Raw genomic sequence first — 9,392 nt, forward strand, 5'->3', positions numbered from 1 at the left:
ATGTTAACAAGTCTCCGTTCTGGTTAGTGGTGCAGCAGCTCATTACAGATAGAGATGTGCTTATTTTCTCACAGCAGTTTGAGAAGCCAGCGAGTCACTGGATCCACTGCAGATCTTGGGAGAACTTGGGAAGTGGTTGTTGCTGGGAACAGTCAGGTTGGCTTCCCCCAAACACTTTAGAGAAGATTTTGACCACCTTTAATCATTCACACTTTCTAGAAATGAATTCAACCTATATTTCTTCACGAGTCAAAATGAAAGATTCTTTCAAAGCAAAAGCATAGCTATAGAATTTACTGGAATCAGGCTTTTGTATTTATAGGCTTTCTTTTAAAAAGATAAAATTTCTTGGTTTTTTTTCCAGTTCTAAAGGAAAAGGAGAAAAATGAGAAATGAGTGTCAAATTTGACTCAGTGACTAATACCAAACTTAATCTGCCAGGCGTCAGGAACTGGGTAACTCAGTAGGAGCAAGAAAGGATGTAGGGAGCACAGTGTCATTAGGGGAAAAGGCTTGACCTTGTCAGGAGCATAGAGTGAAGAAGAAAACCAAGAGTCAGGTCATTTCTAGGTTTATTTATCACATGAAGAAACGAGAGTTTACACTAAAGAAGAAGTAACAATAAAGAGAGTGCACTTAAGACTTGTGCTAGCACCCACTTACCTAAGTCAACTATTGGGCCCTGACTGTTCTCATCATAAACTCCTCTGCTCTTGGTAGAAGCTAGAAAGGAGGGTGAGTGAAGATGGGCCTAGCATGAAAGAAGGCAGAAATGGTTTTTCCCCGTATGGTGACAACATGGCTTTTCCTAATGTTACCAGCTTCATTTATCAAAATGTATTATCTGTCTATAGTGCCCTCTTGTGAAGCATTCACAGCCAAGAGGAATGCTGACATTAGCTTAAAAAGCTAAGTTTTAAGACTTTGATGAAGGATTCACTGAGTGGTTTTGAGAAAGGAGAATCATGGCTTTGAAATTCAAACACATCCTTAACTCTACCACCCTCATCCCACCAATGAAGTAAAGTGAAATGATGAATAACAGACAATTTATGAGAAAGTATCTATACTTTTATTTTAGATACAAAGAGATGACAAATGCAAAAGGAACACCCCCACAGTTTGCTAGAAGAAAAAATATTTAGATACAGATTTTTAAAAAAGTAGTACAGCTAATTAGTAGTAGAGCCATGTTTTATTTATTATATACTAGACACTAAGAACTTATGCTTAATCCTTAAAACATCACTAAGACAGTTATACCCATTTTACAAATCAAGAAAAGTAACAAAGATTCCAGTCACTTCTCCAAGGTCATATAATTAGTAAGTGGTAAAAGATAGGCCCAGAGCTAGGGCGATTTATTTATAGATGGCTTGATGTTGACTACTCTACTACACATGTAATGAAGACAATTTAAAATGTGGAAAATAATAAATGCTAATTCCAGATTTTCAAAATACATAAAATATACACATAGGAAGGATAGTAATCACAAGACATCATTAGGCTACTTTAATATTAAAAGACCAAGAGCTTGGATAAAGTCTTTTATATGGAAAGTGCTAAGGAGCATAGCAAGATGCGTTTTATATTAGGATATAATATAGCAGGATAAGATATGACTTATTGTTAGGATGTTTTTGCAATTAAGATTTGCTTAAAAATAGAAACATGTTTCCTGAGGTCCTGCAACAGTTCATGTAGGAAGCAACAGCTAAATATAAGAGATACTTCAAATGACTCTTCCATAGGTAATATGGACTCCTGGGAAACGGGCCTAAGAACCCAGTCTCTCAGATGTTATAATGAAGCCACAGGTCCTCTTTACGTTGGCCAACTGTTAATGATGATGTTTCATTATGGTAATACAATGGCCAGTTGTCACCCATACACTTTATTAAAATGTACATGTATTGCAGATACATCGTTTTCATTAGCAATGATAGACTTGAAATATTCTACTTTCCATGTTAAAGAATCCTACTATTGAGATAAAGAGAGGAAAAACATTTCTCACTTTATTCCTTTTTTATGCTTTTTGATTGCTGAATTATGTGAAAGTGTTACCTAGCCAAAAATATTTTTAAAGTCTTCTATGAATCCAGTATTCATAAGCTTATGTAACTCTTCCTTCACTCTCAGACTAAATGAACTTGTTATAGATGGAATTGAATAAAGTTACCATCTACAGTACTACATAAGAGTTTTTTCTTTCAGTAGTTTTCAGTTTTAGTAACTTCTTAAAGTTATCACTTTAAAGTTGTTTCTAGTCCTTCTATACTTGTAAATAAATTTATAAATATCAGAATCATATTATTTATAATATATGTAAAGTTTTATTTCCCCCCAAAAGTCTTTAGACTTTAATCTGCCCTCCTATGGAAGATTCTCTGTTGCTTTAAGAACAATTTTAAAAACATTATCATAACAGAAGCAGCATAAATGAGGCATGCATCCGTCTCTCATTGTATAACATCATTATCAGGTGTATTAGTTCATTTTCATACTGCTGATAAAGACATACCCAAGGCTGGGTAATTTATAAGGGAAAAGAAGTTTAATAGACTTACAGCTCCACATGGCTGGGGAGGCCTCACAATCATGGCAGAAAGCAAGGAGGAGCAAGTCACATCTTACATGGATGGTGGCAGGCAAAGAGGGAGAACTTGTGCCAGGGAACTCCTCTTTATAAAACCATCAGATCTCATGAGACTTACTGCCTATCGCGAGAACAGCACAGGAAAGATCTGCCCCCATAATTCAATGACCTCTCACTGGTTCCCCACCAACAACATGTGGGAATTGTGGGAGCTACAATTCAAGATGAGATTTGGGTGGGGACACAGCCAAACCATATCAGGTAAATATTAATTGCTCCATTTTAAACATGAGAAAACTGGGATTCAGAGAGGTTAAATAACTTGCCGGATTTCACATAGCTGATAAATGACAGAGCCAAAATTTAAACTCAGATCTGTTTTCACAACTGTACTCTTCTCACACTGGCATGCTATTTAAAAGTTTAGCCCTTTTCTGGTTAGGCTTCCTCCTCTACTTTACACATCATTAAGTGCTGCCGCCTGCCGGTCTCCCTTGGCATTACACTGGAGCCAGCCTTTCAACACAATCAGTGAAAACAATCAGTTCTTGTTGGGAGTAGATCATTTAGGAGTATTGATTCTAAATTTGTCATTGTTTTCCATGAAAGCTAAGCATAGAGTATAAATTGCCACTCACCACATAAAGTTGATGACTTTCTATGCCCAAATGATTTGACAATTTGTGATTTTTTCCCCAGGAGGTTTTTTGCTAACATTTTTCAAGGCAAAATATTCAATCCCTGTCCAAAATGATCAAATTTTGCCCTGCAGCAAACTTGTAAATGTTCGCCAGGACCCGTGAAACTTCACAAGGCAAGAGATCAATAATTTCACATTGTTCCCTTCTCACTGCTTTCCTCAATGTACACACTATTTAGTTTGAAACTGCCAACATGAGAAAGTAAAAAATTTAAGGGACAAGTAAGGAACTCGCTCCTCATCTTTTAAAAATATAGGTGATAATCTTTAAAGTAGAGACGATCTATCTGTGCTCAAAAATTTGAAGTAAGACAAAAGAGTTAGTTTGGATATTTAAATTAATTTTACAAAATAGTGACATGCATGACTCTACTCTTGTACTATCCTATTGTATATGTTCACATACCCAAAAATATTTGTGGTTTTCTGCCTATTGTGTCCGATGCTGTCAGCCTTGGTTGCAAATCAGGACTTAGGCAAAGAGCCCGCAGAGGCTTTGCACTGCTGTCATGCCAAGGCACTAAGCATTTTATTTCCACCTGTAATAATATTAAGCCTTTACTAGTTCAACATTAATTTGATGCTTACCTTTCTTTTTTCCTACATTAAAAAACCGTCAATAAATGTGAGCCAATGTTTCAGTAGATTGCATCACTCTTTCTCTTCAAACTGTGTCTTTCTATCCAGGTCTGTCTCATCTGCCTGAATTGTAACTGTGAATATTTTCCCGTGTTCAGCTATTGGTCTTTCATTCTTCTTGATATCTAATTCCTCCTTCAGATAACTCATCCATTTTCATGGCTTCAGCTATGCCTTTACTTGAATGATTCCCAAAATTCTATCGCCAATCCTTTCCCCTCATCTAAGCACCAGTCATTTATTTTCAACTCTTCACTGGACATTTCCACTTTGATGATTTGCCCCCTCTTCAAAATAAATAAGCTGAATTTCCACCGCTCGATCGCCTCCCACTCCTGATTTCCTTTTTATTTTCAAGAATAGAAACCTGTTTCCGATTACCCATACTTGAAACTTTGGGCCACGGCACAAGAATGGCAATGCAAACACGTACAAGAAAGAGGAGTTAACACACAGAAGTGCAGTGAGCCAGGGTCAGCTGCATGGACTTGGGACCTTGGCCCTGTTTTACTCAGCGCCACCTAATGGTCACGATTTAGAAAGGCAGGCCTACTTTTGCCAGACGCAATTTTGCAAAGGAAAATGTAAATATCAATTTTATATGAAATTTATCAAAATGCTTAAACGTTATCACTGTTAAACAAAATGCAGCACTCTGGAAGCAACATGAAGTTTATATATGAGTATGTTTATTCCAAGAGCTGCCAATTTGTGACAACTATGAAATCAGCTGAGCTAAAAGACAATTGGAAAAAATATAAATAAATAAAAAGTAACTAGCAGATCCTCTTGGTTATGATAATGATGCTAGAACTAACATAGATAACCCAAAAGAATGGAGCCATTCCAGTGCATCCCAAGACTTTAGGACACTTAGCATAGTGTTCTAGAAAATAGGCTAAACTAATTTCATCAGTGAGATTACCAACATTGAGCTAACTCACAAACCTGAAATTAAAAATCACACATCGTAAATCAGTGAAGCAAAAATCAAACATCTAGGAACTACAAAAAGTAATCCTGACTATTGTAAAATAAGCCTCAGGTTATACTTCTTTCCTTAAAGGTGGTCTGAGGCATGAAAAGTAAATTTTCAGCCTAAGAGTGGTAGATTTCAATGAATATACAATATAGTTCCCATGTCTCAAATTCTTACTTTGTTCTATTTTTTTGAAAGACAATGTACATTTGGGTTTTATATAACATATAAGCCTTTGGAAATAAATATTACAGACTTGTAATATTAGACTTGTGGAGACTGAGCCAAAGACATACACCAGTCAAAGACATATACTGAGGATATAAAGCAATCTTTGTGACAAGGTCTCTTAAGACTTCAAAAAGACATATCCAGGTGAAATTAAACACATATAAATTTATCCAATGGTTACTTAAAAAATAAAAATTAGATTAACTGCCTTCACACTTGGGATTTTTACTTGTAAACCCAATACTAATTGAGAAAATTAAGAAACTGTGGAAACTTAACTAATTCAATATTTTTTTCAACATACTGAAAAGGGTATTTTTATAAACACAAAGGAAATGCAAAATATAAATATACTAAAATATGGTTAAGATTAAACACTCCAAGTATCATTACAAAATCTATGTTAAATATAAATTAGGCAAATGACAGTAAATATCAAACTGGTACTTTGTTTGCTTTAGAAATATTGTTTTATTTTCCAATAACTTTACCTTGGACAGGTTCCCAAATTGTCTGATGAGAAATATCTTAGGATAAAGATGAAAAATGCACTGTATGAAATACTATAGCATAAGGGCTTTTGAATTTGAGTTGCCATTGATCTGCATACGTTCATTTCTGAATTAGAAAACATCTAATATTTTGTGAAAAAAGGATACATATTTCTTTAAATTGAGAAACTAAATTTAATGTTAATATAGTATCAGTTTATTGTACTTCAGATTTTAGCACAAGCATTTCAGAACACTGAAAAACTATATTTAGAGTGAGATCTACATATTCCATACAGATGGAATCAGTCCATGAATATATACTGGTATCATTCTTGCCAGTCCTAATAAAACTCTGTCTTTAGTGTGTTTGAACAAGGCTTAAGTTATACATGAAAACTGAAATCTCAAACCATTATATACTCTTTAAGTGTAGATAAAATAATTTTGCATCCATACAATATTTTTAAATGTTGACTTTAGCAAAAACTTAAAAATTCTCTGAAATTTGAAATGAAAATTCATGATGCACAAAATTATGAAAGAAGAAAATGTCTACTCCAAATATCCCATAACTTTTTTGAAGAAACTCTGTGTTGTGATTTAATCTTTTTCATTTACATTTGCTGTCTGTATTTGAGTTTGCAAAGTGTTTTCAAATGCAATACATTTAACCTGCACTATGGCCTTTTGTGAAAAGTGGTGTTATTGTACTTTTAACGATGAGAAGAGTCTCCTGGAGGTGAATGACCAACTTCATCATCACACAACCAGAAATAAATGGTAGGACTGAAGCTTGAAGGTCTGGTTCTGTGGATGCCAGCCAGAGTGTTATTTCTAATAAACCACAATGTGCTATATGCTGGTTTCTGATCAGAACTGTTTTTCCTCTGTCCATTTTACACACATACAATACATGAGAACAACGTAAATGGAACAGTTCTAAATTTTTTAGTTTTTCTTTGTAACTTGACCTTGTTGAAATCCCAGCTTTGTCTAAGCATAGCATAACTCGAATATGAAATCATGTTCATGTTTGTGTGCGTCTGCATGTGAGTGTGCTCACCCATATGTATACATGTAACGAATTCCTATAGAATTAAATGCACTGCTTCCTTTTATTTTCTTCAGAAAAATTGCCATGGTTCTAAGAAGAAAATAGGACAGAAAAAGAGAATCTCAGTAACTATACAGGAATCAAAGAATTTAATGAAATGGAAATGCATCAGCAGGAAGTCATAAATTTGTTATTTTTTTTTAAGCACAGTCATGTGTCAATAGGATTACATTCTGAGGAATGCATAATTAGGTGATTTCTTCATTGCATGAACATCATAGAGTGGAATTACACAAACATTGATGGTATAGTCTACCACATACTTAGGTTATATGATAGAACCTATTGTTTCTAGTCCACTAACTTATACGGCATGTTACAGTATTGATCTTATGGGATCACCCTTAGTATATGGTCTGTTGGACAAAATGTTATGTGGCACATTGCTATATATAGCCAGGTGGGTAGAGCCCAGCTGGACTGTAAATACATAATTCTTAGGAGTCTAAAGTTCTAGAAGTGGAATGGTTTGACCTGAATTTTCGAGAGTGGAATACTCAATTGAACAAATGTATAATTCTGTTTCTGTTTCTTGGCATAAACCTATTCCATATATATTCATATAGCTTATTTTTGTTTAATGCTGTTATAAAATTTGACTAATAACAAAATAAATTACATTAGTCCTTAGAAGGGAAGTCTGCTTTTGACTTTAATGAAATGTGCCCCAAAACACATTGGAAGAGATTAGACTTAATCTAATTATCTATTCTCGTAGATACTTATGACAAGCGCTTTCTTCCTTTCTCAAAATCCATCTTGTCTTCTGCTTGGTTTCACTGTAAACCTGAAATCGCACTTCATGACATCAGCCTGTTACCCTGAAAATAACAGATATCCCAGATGTGTCATTGAAAGTTCACTTCCAAAACAAAGAGGAAGACAGAATGGACTCTCAGGAGTCTCTGATCTTGTTTAAAGAAAGTCTGAGGCCCGGTGTGGTCGTGCACGCCTGTAATCCCAGCACTTGGGAGGCCAAGGCAGATGGATCACTTGAGGTCAGGAGTTTGAGACCAGCCTGGCCATCGTGGTGAAAACCCATCTCTACTAAAAATACAAAAATTAGCTGGGCGTAGTGGTGCACACCTGTAACCTCTGCTACTCAGGAGGCTGAGGCAGGAGAATTGCTTGCACCCAGCAGGTGGAGGTTGCAGTAAGCCGAGATCATGCCATTGCACTCCAGCCTGGGGGATAATAGCAAAACTCTGTCCCAAAAGAAAAAGAAAAAGAGAAATGTCTGAGACTTAGGCTCTGTGGGTCTCTCCAGGGGAGGTTAATGCCCAGACTTAACTCACCCCTACAGGCTGTGCCTTCTGTGTCAGGTGAAGGATGCTGAGTGCACCATTCAGACTGACTTTCTGATCTTCCAAACGTTGAGAGGTTGTATCAAAGTCATTATTTGAAAAGTTACCTCCTCAAGTTCCTGGTATTCCTTAATGGTTCGGAACTCATACACCTTTGCACATGTAGTTATGAAAGCCCTTTGCATTTGATGAGAAGCACGAAGAAGCAGGCCCAGTGCAAGCCCATATGGGGAAAAAGTGCCATGTGATTCAATAGTATATAAATCGGCCTCCCATGGTGACAGAAGGTGTCATTCAAGGCCATAGGCCAGAGGGAGAGTGTCACTCATATGTATGCACACTCAGTTCAGTCCTGTGCACATCCTACACTTCCAAATGCATACCGACCATTTTCCCCTTGGAGTCACGTACACAACATGCAGAATGGTTATGTGGGAGAAATCCATGGCAACAGCACATAGCTTGTAGATTGTATTGGAAAAAAAAAAAGTTTACCTTTTTTAAAGTTTTAACTTTTAAAACATATAATTCTTGAGATTTACTTGATTCAAACTTGAAAAAAATTGTGATGCACAATTTTTTGAGCAATAGCTTATCTTAAGGCTTTCTGAATAACCTAAGGGCTATTCAGTCTTCCTTTTAGAAACCTCTGAGTTATTTTTCTGTGCTGTGTACATTTTCATCCACAAGGAAAATATTTTCTTCTCATTCCCTTAGATTCCTTGGGACGCCTTTTTTTTTTTTTTTTTTGTCTGCAGATACCTTAGAGGACTGTTTAAGACCCTATCCACTCTATCTATTCTTAGCTTCACCTGAAGGGCAAAATCCCTAAGATCTTGACACACATACTGATAAATACATGGAATTATTAAAGGTGCCATCTCAGCAGAAGAGGATTGCTGCTGCCTTTGTTCTCGGGGGAATACATATTTCACCCAGTAGCAAGACACCCAACTGCTGCTACAATCAGAAATCTCTGAAATGCCTTTAAGCTAATCATCTTTGAACATAAGCCTTTGTTGTTGAATCAGGGACCTTCTAGATGCAAGGCACAGAAACCTTTTTTTATTATTTTGTTTTTTCTCCACCTTGCACAAAACAGCATCAAGCCTGTCACCACTGACAGTAAGGTTCAGTGATCTGTCAACATTCACCCCTGATGAAGACAGTGAGAGAAATCCGTAGCTCTGGAGAGTTCAGGAGAGAACCAAACAGTGTGTTTGCAAAAGAGCATTTTTATATGTTTTCTTGTGACAGCACTATTTTAACAGAAAATAGTTGGAGTGTGCCAAAAAGGGGGAAAAAAATGAAAGACAGTAGTAGTAAGTT

General features: G+C 36.1%; 1 protein-coding gene and 1 long non-coding RNA gene across 5 annotated transcripts in view; one reads left to right on the forward strand and one right to left on the reverse strand.

Annotated features, from left to right (window-relative positions):
• Nucleotides 1-4,821, reverse strand: part of LOC135966679 (uncharacterized) — an 81,179-nt gene extending 76,358 nt beyond the window's left edge. The window contains exon 1 of the long non-coding RNA XR_010580215.2: nucleotides 2,574-4,821. This is a non-coding gene — a long non-coding RNA (uncharacterized lncRNA). The remainder of the gene's footprint in view (nucleotides 1-2,573) is intronic.
• ARHGAP15 (Rho GTPase activating protein 15) overlaps nucleotides 1-9,392 on the forward strand; it is a 629,485-nt gene that overhangs the window by 154,721 nt on the left and 465,372 nt on the right. The window lies entirely within an intron of this gene.

The sequence above is a fragment of the Macaca fascicularis genome, chromosome 12, assembly GCF_037993035.2.
Source record: "Macaca fascicularis isolate 582-1 chromosome 12, T2T-MFA8v1.1".
Classification (NCBI taxonomy): Eukaryota; Metazoa; Chordata; class Mammalia; order Primates; family Cercopithecidae; genus Macaca; species Macaca fascicularis.